The sequence below is a fragment of the Capricornis sumatraensis genome, chromosome 15, assembly GCF_032405125.1.
Source record: "Capricornis sumatraensis isolate serow.1 chromosome 15, serow.2, whole genome shotgun sequence".
NCBI lineage: Eukaryota > Metazoa > Chordata > Mammalia > Artiodactyla > Bovidae > Capricornis > Capricornis sumatraensis.
Window position 1 is genome coordinate 13,925,376 of NC_091083.1, and position 10,644 is coordinate 13,936,019.

Sequence of the window (10,644 nt, forward strand, 5' to 3'; positions counted from 1 at the left end):
CAAAAGCAGAGACATTACTTTGCTGACTAAGGTCCATCTAGTCAAGGCTATGGTTTTTCCTGTGGTCATGTATGAATGTGAGAGTTAGACTGTGAAGAAGGCTGACCGCCAAAGAATTGATACGTTTGAACTGTGGTGTTGGAGAAGACTCTTGAGAGTCCCTTGGACTGCAAGGAGATCCAACCAGTCCATTCTGAAGGAGATCAACCCTGGGATTTCTTTGGAAGGAATGATGCTAAAGCTGAAACTCCAGTGCTTTGGCCACCTCATGTGAAGAGTTGACTCACTGGAAAAGACTCTGATGCTGGGAGGGATTGGGGGCAGGAGGAGAAGGGGACGACCCAGGATGAGATGGCTGGATGGCATCACTGACTCGATGGACATGAGTCTGAGTGAACTCCGGGAGTTGGTGATGGACAAGGAGGCCTGGCGTGCTGCGATTCATGGGGTTGCAAAGAGTCGGACACGACTGAGCAACTGCAATGAACTGAACTGAACTGAATGCAGGGAAATATCTCTAGACGGGAACTGGATCCCACATGCCACAACTCAAGGTCCCCCAGGCCAAACCAAGACCCCACACCTGGTGATGAGCTCTCCTGTGCCGCAGTGAAGACCAGCCACAGCCAAATAATAAATATTAAAAAAATAAAGACAGTGAGACTTTCTCACACTCCCCGCGCCCCACAACCCTGTACTGGTAGTGTCACTTTGCAGCCCTCAAACAGGGAAAGGAGTCTGTTTCTCCACCTGTTTGCATGGCTGGCCTGGTTACTTGCTTTGGCCCACTGAATGCAGCAGAATTAACCTTGCAGCCTAAGCTTGGAAAGGTTTCCTGTGCTTCACTCTTACTCCAGGGACCCTACCACAGTCATGTGAAGCAAGCAAGCTCAGGCTAGCCTGCTGAATGATGGCATGACCGCTCAAACCCAGTACCACCATCAATAGCCACCCAACCCCCAGACATGGGAGTGGGACCCCTTGCAGCAGCCAGCCCCAGCTACTTCATGAGCTGGTCAGTGATGTACGAGAGCAGCCCAGAATGACAGAGCCTGTCCAGACCACCAGAACCAGCAAGCCGACCTGTAGATGGACGGGGATCACGATGCCAAAATATGCAACTTGGCATAAGAATTATCTTAAATCTGAAGGCAATTAAAAATAAGCCAACACAGGAAGAGCTCTTTGTCCTCCCCCATCTTCCAAAAAGCAGGACAGAAATTTCCCTTGGTGAAGCTGGTCCTCCTTCCCTCCCCCATACCAAAAGAACATGCCTTCTTACTAGAGTAGAAAGAAACAAACCTTACTAAATTTTGATCTCCCATTTGTTTCCCCCACATACTTACTTTCCCATACCATCCAGTCCTTACAGCCACTAGGAGATGAGAACCCTTTTCCTTTTTGTAGTCACTTCTCCACAATGTATTGCCTTTTGTTAAAATAATAAATTCCAATGCCTAATTGCTTTGGGTTTTTTCACTTCTTTTCAGTGATGCCTTCCATGCAGATAAAAACTAAACCTTTCTTCTCAGTCTAACCAGAGCTAACCTTAACCTAACATTAATCTAACCTTACCTTTAACATAACTGAACCTTAACTTTAATTGAGACTGGATGGTGAAAAGAACACTTTGTTCTGTTAAACTGTTTTGCCAGTTTACTTTGCACACCCAGGTAATCAGCTCAAGAAGGTAAAGGAAGCTCTTTTTGTCCCACCCTGACAGGACTCATGAACAATAAACCAGTGGTGGTCATTTAAGCCATTTGGTTTAGGGTGGTGTTGTTATTCAGTCACTAAGTCATGTGTGACTCTGTGACTCCATGGATTGTAGCCCAACAGGCTTCCCTGTCCTTCACAATCTCCCAGACTCTGCTCAAACTCATGTCCATTGAGTCAGTGATGCCATCCAACCATCTCATCCTCTGTTGCTTCCTTCTCCTCCTGCCCTCAGTTTTTCCCAGCATCAGGGTCTTTTCCAATGACTCAGCTCTTCACATGAGGTGGCCAATGTATTGGAGCTTCAGCTTCAGTCCTTTCAAAGAATATTCAGGGTTGATTTCCTTTAGGATTGATTGGTTTGATCTCTTTGCAGTCCAAGGGACTTTTAATTCTTCAGCACTCAGCCATCATTATGGTTCAACGCTCACAGCCATACATGACTACTGGAAAAAACACAGCTTTGACTTAGGGGATCTGTATGTTATTGCTTGCCTCCAAATACATCCTACCTTATCTAATGAGAAAGATTTTGGATAAATGGGATAATTCAGGAGCATTGCTCAGTTCAGTTCAGTTCAGTCCCTCAGTCCAGTCCGACTCTTTGCTGTAGTCCACCAGGCACACCAGGCCTGCCTGTCCATTGCCAACTCCCAGAATTTACTCAAACTCATGTCCATTGCATTGGTGATGACATCCAACCATCTCATCTTCTGTCGTCCCCTTCTCCTCCTGCATTCAATCTTTCCCAGCATCAGGGTCTTTTCCAGTGAGTCAGTTCTTTGAATCAGGTGGCCAAAGTATTGGAGTTTCAGCTTCAACATCAGTCCTTCCAATGACTATTCTAATTTCCTTTAGGATGGAGAGGTTGGATCTCCTTGCAGTCCAAGGGACTCTGAAGAGTCTTCTCCAACACCACAGTTCAAAAGCATCAATTCTTCAGAGCTCACCTTTCTTCACAGTCCAACTGTCACATCCATATGTGACTTCTGGAAAAGCCATAGCATTGACTAGACGGACCTTTGTTGGCAAAGTAATGTCTCTGCTTTTTAATATGCTGTCTAGGTTGATCACAACTTTTCTTCCAAGGAGCAAACATCTTTTAATTTCAAGGCTGCAGTCACCATCTGCAGTGATTTTGGAGCCTCTAAAACTAAAGTCTATCACTGTTTCCACTGTTTCCTCATCTGTTTGTCATAGAGTGGTGGGGCCAAATGCCGTGATCTTAGTTTTCTGAATGTTGAGTTTTAAGCCAACTTTTTCACTCTCTTCTCTGACTTTCATCAAGAGGCTTTTTAATTCTTCTTCACTTTCTGCCATAAGGGTGGTGTCATCTCCATATCTGAGGTTATTGATATTTCTCCCGGCAATCTTGATTCCAATTTGTGCTTCATCCAGTCCAGCATTTCTCATGCATGTAAGTTAAATAAGCAGTGTGAAAATACACAGGCTTGACATATTCCTTCCCCTATTTGGAACCAGTCTGTTGTTCCGTGTCTGGTTCTAACCATTGCTTCCTGACCTGCATATAGATTTCTCAAGAGGCAGGTCAGGTGGTCTGGTATTTCCATCTCTTTAAGAATTTTCCAGAGTTTGTTGTGGCCCACACAGTCAAAGGCTTTGGCGTAGTCAATAAAGCAGAAGTAGATATTTTTCTGGAACTCTCTTGCTTTTTCGATGATCCAGCGGATGTTGGCAATTTGATCTCTGGTTCCTCTGCATTTTCTAAATCCAGCTTGAACATTTGGAAATTCACAGTTCACAATGTACTCCTGAAGCCTGGCTTGGAGACTTTTGAGCATTTCTTTACTAGCATGTGAGATGAGTACAATTGTGTGGTAGTTTGAACATTCTTTGGCATTGCCTTTCTTTGGGATTGGAATGAAAACAGACCTTTTCCAGCCCTATGGCCACTGCTGAGTTTTCCAAATTTGCTGGCGTATTGAGTGCCACACTTCCACAGCATCATCTTTTAGGACTTGAAATAGCTCAACTGGAATTTCATCACCTCCACTAGCTTTGTTTGTAGTGATGCTTCCTAAGGACCACTTGACTTCACATTCCAGGATGTCTGGCTCTAGGTGGGTGATCACACCTTTGTGATTATCTGGGTTTGGTATAGTTCTTCTGTGTATTCTTGCCACCTCTTCTTAATATCTCCTGCTTCTGTTCAGTTCAGTTCAGTTCAGTAGCGCCCCACTCTTTGCAACCCCATGAATCACAGCACGCCAGGCCTCCCTGTCCATCACCAACTCCCAGAGTTCACTCAGACTCATGTCCATCGAGTTGGTGATGCCTTCCAGCCATCTCATCCTCTGTCGTCCCCTTCTCCTCCTGCCCCCAATCCCTCCCAGCATCAGAGTCTTTTCCAATGAGTCAACTCTTTGCATGAGGTGGCCAAAGTACTGGAGTTTCAGGACTTTAGCATCAGTCCTTCCAATGAACACCCAGGACTGATCTCCTTTAGGATGGACTGGTTGGATCTCCTTGCAGTCCAAGGGACTCACAAGAGTCTTCTTCAATACCACAGTTCAAATGCATCAATTCTTTGGCACTCAGCTTTCTTCACAGTCCAACACTCACATCCATACATGACCACTGGAAAAACCACAGCCTTGACTAGACAGACCTCAGTCGGCAAAGTAATGTCTCTTCTTTTGAATATGCTATCTAGGTTGGTCATAACTTTTCTTCCGAGGAGCAAGCATCTTTTCATTTCATGGCTGCAATCACCATCTGCAGTGATTTTGGAGCCCAAAAAAATAAAGTCTGACACTGTTTCCACTGTTTCCCCATCTATTTCCCATGAAGTGATGGGACCAGATGCCATGATCTTCATTATCTGAATGTTGAGCTTTAAGCCAACTTTTTCACTCTCCACTTTCACTTTCATCAAGAGGCTTTTTAGTTCCTCTTCACTTTCTGCCATAATGATGGTGTCATCTGCATATCTGAGGTTATTGATATTTCTCCCAGCAATCTTAATTCCAGCTTGTGTTTCTTCCAGTCCAGCGTTTCTCATGATGTACTTGGCATAAAAGTTAAATAAGCAGGGTTAGGTGCATACCATTTCTATCCTTTATTGTGCCCATCTTTGCATGAATTATTTCCTTGATATCTCTAATTTTCTTGAAGAGGTCTCTAGACTTTCCCATTTTGTTGTTTTCCTCTATTTCTTTGCATGGATCACTGAGGAAGGCTTTCTTATCTCTCCTTGCTATTCTTTGGAACTCTGCATTCAAACGGGTATATCTTTCCTTTTCTTCTTTGGCTTTCACTTCTTTTCTTTTCTCAGCTATTTGTAAGGCCTCCTCAAACAATCTTTTTGCCTTTTTGCATTTCTTTAACTTGGGGATGGTCTTGATCACTGCCCCCTGTACAATGTCACAAACTTCTGTCCACAGTTCTTCAGGCACTCTGTTTATCAGATCTAATCCCTTGAATCTATTTGTCATTTCCACTGTATAATCGTAAGGGATTTGATTTAGGTCATACCTGAATGGTCTTGTGGTTTTCCCTACTTTCATCAATTTAAGTCTGAATTTGGCAATAAGGAGTTCATGATCTGAGCCACAGTCAGCTCCCAGTCTTGTTTTTGCTGACTGTATAGAGCTTTTCCATCTTTGGCTGCAAAGAATATAATCAATCTCATTTCGGTATTGACCATCTGGTGATGTCCATTAAAGTCCTTGTTAATATCCTTGTTAATCACATAGAAATATGAGCAACATAAACAAACAAACTTCTAAGCTGGGACCCTAATCAGGGGTCTCTGGAGTTACTGTTTGAACTGAAAGTGTTTAGGGTCATTTTGTATATTACATGTGAGAAGACCAAGGCTGAAACAGGAAACATAACCACAGACACCCCTTTCCCCACTGCTCACCCCCGCTCAGTGAACTTATCAATGAAGCCAATTCATAGAACGAATGCTCTCTGAACACACTGTCTATTTGCGCCACATCCTGTGTGCCCAGCAGGAATGCTGTCTCCTCTCCTCTTCTGGCTCCAGCTCTCCCTTTGAATTTTATGGTCCCTAGTCTTCCCCCGTGAACTTCCAGATGTTCAAGCTGGTTTTAGAAAAGGCAGAGGAACTAGAGATCAAATTGCCAACATCCGCTGGATCATGGAAAAAGCAAGAGAGTTCCAGAAATACATCGATTTCTGCTTTATAGACTATGCCAAAGCCTTTGACTGTGTATCACAATAAACTGTGGAAAATTATGAAAGAGATGGGAATACCAGGCCACCTGACCTGCCTCTTGAGAAACCTATATGCAGGTCAAGAAGCTTCAGTTAGAACTGGATATGGAACAACAGACTGGTTCCAAATAGGAAAAGGAGTACATCAAGGCTGTATATTGTCACCCTGCTTATTTAACTTCTATGCAGAGTACATCACAAGAAACACTGGGCTGGAAGAAGCACAAGCTGGAATCAAGATTGCCAGGATAAATATTAATAACCTCAGATATGCAGATGACACCACCCTTATGGCAGAAAGTGAAGAGGAACTAAAAAGCCTCATGATGAAAGTGAAAGTGGAGAGTGAAAAAGTTGGCTTAAAGCTCAACATTCAGAAAATGAAGATCATGGCATCCAGTCCCATCACTTCATGGGAAATAGATGGGGAAACAGTGGAAACAGTGTCAGATTTTATTTTTGGGGGCTCCAAAATCACTGCAGATGATGACTGCAACCATGAAATTAAAAGATGCTTACTCCTTGGAAGAAAAGTTATGACCAACCTAGATAGCATATTGAAAAGCAGAGACATTACTTTGCCAACAAAGGTCTGTCTAGTCAAGGTGATGGTTTTTCCAGTGGTCATGTATGGATGTGAGAGTTGGAATGTGAAGAAGGCTGAGTGCCGAAGAATTGATGCTTTTGAACTGTGGTGTTGGAGAAGACTCTTGTGAGTCCCTTGGACTGCAAGGAGATCCAACCAGTCCATCCTAAAGGAGATCAATCCTGGGTGTTCACTGGAAGAACTGACGCTGAAGCTGAAACTCCAATACTTTGGCCACCTCATGCGAAGAGTTGACTCATTGGAAAAGACTCTGATGCTGGGAGGGATTGGGGGCAGGAGGAGAAGGGGACGACAGAGGATGAGATGGCTGGATGGCATCACAGACTTGACGGACGTGAGTCTGAGTGAACTCTGGGAGTTGGTGATGGACAGGGAGGCCTGGCGTGCTGCGATTCATGGGGTCGCAGAGTCGGACACGACTGAGCGACTGAACTGAGCTGAGCCTTCCCCCACTGCACCGGTTCCTGGCAGTTGCTCCCTCTTCCAAATGCCCTATAACACGATCCGCACCACTCACTCGTTACTCACTGGGAAAGTTTCAAACTTGGTTTTCTGTGTCTCTCTCTCAGTCCGAGTATAAACCCTTGAAGGGTAAAGAACAGGCCTCAGTAGCTGTCTGCCTTCCTGTTGATGCCAGGTTGGCAAATGTTAACATTGACACTTGGCAGAACCAATAAACTCATTATACTGTTCTGTTTCTGTAGATGGCCAGTATATAAATATGAATTTCTATGTGATGATTCTTTGGCGCATTTTTTGTCCTTTTCTGTTCCTCTAACCAGGTCATAACATAAAGGTTATGCCATTTATTACTGTCAAGCTTAATTAAGCCCATTATAATTCGTTAACCCCTGTGCTTGCTTCGTAATTAACATTGATTAACACAAAGGCATACAAAATAGGCCATCAGCACGTTCCAGAAGCAGTGATGACAATTACATTGGTAATTCAATACAGTATAGAAGATGATGGGGTAGTAATTTGCACTCTCTTTACATATGGAGACAAATATGCTACCATGAAACACTAGCCTAGAAACTAAACAGTTTGTTCATTGGATTCACCTGATTAAACCTTTACCCCATGTACCCATCTATGACTGTTGAAACCTTGAATTGCTGAAGGCACAGCTCCAAGTAACTTGCTTTACTGCATCACTGGTCCAAAAGAAGGAAGCATTTCAAAGCCAACAGAAGGAAGGAAGGCGGAGCGGCCAGTCATAGCGAAGCAGCCCCAAGGCTCGTGACCAACGGTGATGCAGCCAACATGGCATTCCGCAGCTCTGGGCTGAGTCCAAGGCTTGATGGCAGCAGGTTGAAGTTCCACAGTGATCAGCGCCCAGAGACGCTGGATCCGAAAAGCTCTGAGTGACAAATTACTTGAAAATAAACTATCTGCCTCTCCAGAATATAAAATACAAACAAGCAGAAACATCCTCATGGGTGCTCAGTCATGTCTGATTCTTTGTGACCCCATGGACTGTAGCCCGCCAGGCTCCTCTGTCCATGGGATTTTCCAGGCAAGAATGCTGGAGCGGGTTGCCATTCCCCCCTGCAGGGGGTCTTCCTGAGCCAGGGATAGAACCTGCATCTCCTGCATTGGCCACTGGGCCACCCGAGACGCTCCCCCACCACCACCCAAACCTCTATATTCTAATATATCCAAGACTGTGTTTAAGTTCCCTTTTTCTCTGACCTCAGAGGCCATGGATGTATTCTTGGCATCTGGGTTTAGAGTACACCACTAGGCTCACCTGTGACTCTATAATCAACAGTCAGTGGGGATGGCACAGTTGAACATTTGTGTTTGTAGGAACAGAGATGGGCTGTTTAGGAGCTGCAGCAGTTTCTGTTCTGCACAAAATATGTAAATGGGACTCTGCCCCACTGCCCTCCAGGGAAAGATTATCAGAATTGTTACCATCTAATTGGCCCTGTGCAGATGACTTCATAAGGAGGCCGTGGACTTCTGTTACTGCTGTGGAAATCTTTCAAACCCTAAAAGAAGTGTTAGTTCAAAATAGGAGGCTTCAAATTTGTTATTGAAAGAGTCGTAATGTTCAGGAAGATCCCTGAATTACTAGGACTTCTATATACACATGTGCCTCATGGAGAAAAACCTGCCTGGTGAAAAAACATGGAGAATTTTCTGAAGACATATAGCTTCTAGGTATGGAAACTGGACCCTGAATTCAAATGTCTGTGTCCTCAAAGCTGGGATTTCTTTTTTTTAGCCCTCCTCCTCAGCACAGGATGTGTTGGAGAAAATGCTAGAAACGGAAAAGCAGCTGTCAGAAGCAGAACTAAATAAAAAGAGAAAAAGCACAAACATGCATTGATACAAAGGGTGACATTGTTGACATCTGTCCTGGGTCCACAATCTTCCTACCTGTCATTATCAAACATCATGTTTGGGGTCTTATATCAACCCCATCAGGATGGTAAAGACTCATTTAATTCCCCTTCTCTCTCCTTCTCTCTTTCTCTCCTAACTATGTTAAAAGAGAGAGAGAGGCAATAGGCCCAAAATGGAGCCACTTATGCTAAGCCTCATGTCACCAACTGATCACCGTTAGTCACTTAGTTGTGTCCAACTCTTTGCCACCCCATGGACTGTAGCCTACCAGACTTCTCTGTCCATGGGATTCTCCAGGCAAGAATACTGGAAGGGTTTGCCATTTCCTTCTCCAGGGGATCTTTCCAACCCAGGGGATGAACCCGGGTGTCCTGCATTGCAGGCAGATTCTTTACCATCTGAGCTACCTGGGAAGGCCAAACCAAGATTTAATACCTGCCTTATAACAGTTTCCCTGGTGGCTCAGCAGTAAAGAATCCACTTGTGAATGGAGAAATAGGTTCGATCCTTGGGTCAGGAAGATCTCCTGGAGAAGGAAATGGCAACCTACTCCAGTATTTTTGTCTGGGAAATCCCATAGACAGATGAGCCTGGCAGGCTACAGTCCATAGCACTGCAAAGTATACACAACCTAGTGACTAAACTAATTATAGTTCCAGCCCACTCTTCACACCCGAATGGAATCTTCAACCAATTTCTAGAATTCCTGTCAGCACTAGTGAGGTAATCTGCTTGATAAACCCCAACATCCCCTAAAATTAGATGCCCTCGCCACAGTCAGCTCTTTGCCAGTATAGCTTCCTCATCACACTCCCCTCCTGCCTACACAAGTCTTCCACTTTGTACAGCTCTCCAAAGCTCTCTTCTTTCCGCTAAGAAGGGATGTTCCCCAAGTCGTGAACTGTTGAATAAAGCCAATAAGATCTTTCTAATTTACTCGGTTGAATTTTGTTTTTTAACAACTATGACACTTTTATCTTCTTCATTTTTTCTAAAATAAGACATAAAATCTATTCAGTGGGATGCACAAAGTATACAGATATTAACTGTACAACTTAATGAATTATTTCATGCATATACACTCATGTAACCCTCATGAGAGATTCAGAACACATCTATCATCACAGTAAGTCCATCAAGCTACAGGCTTTGTATCTGAAAGTCAGATTTAATGAGGTACCATTTTAATACGGCAATATTTTCCCTTTTTTGTAGTCAGTTCTATGAGTCTTAACAAAGGCCTATAGTTGTGTGGCTACCAATAAAATCAAGATATAGAACTGTCCCATCACTCAGACCCATCTCTGAAAAAAAAATTCCCCTCTGCATCATTGTAGTAAATCCCTCCCTCCTTCTCCAACCCCTGGCAACCACTAATCTGTATTCTGTCCCTATGGTTTATCTTTTCTAGAATGTCTTATAAATGGACCATACAGTATGAGTCAGGCTTCTTTCACTGAGCATAATACATCTGAGAGCCATCCGTGAAGTTGAGTGTATCAATAGTTCCTTTTTTCTTCCTAAGTAGTACTTAATTAGGAGAAGGCAATGGCACCCTACTCTAGCACTCTTGCCTGGAAAATCCCATGGACGGAAGAGCCGGGTGGGCCGCAGTCCATGGGGTCGCTAAGAGTTGGACAAGACTGAACGACTCCCCTTTCACTTTTCACTTTCATGCATTGAAGAAGGAAATGGCAACCCACTCCAGTGTTCTTGCCTGGAGAATCCCAGGGACGGAGGAGCCTGGTGGGCTGCCGTCTATG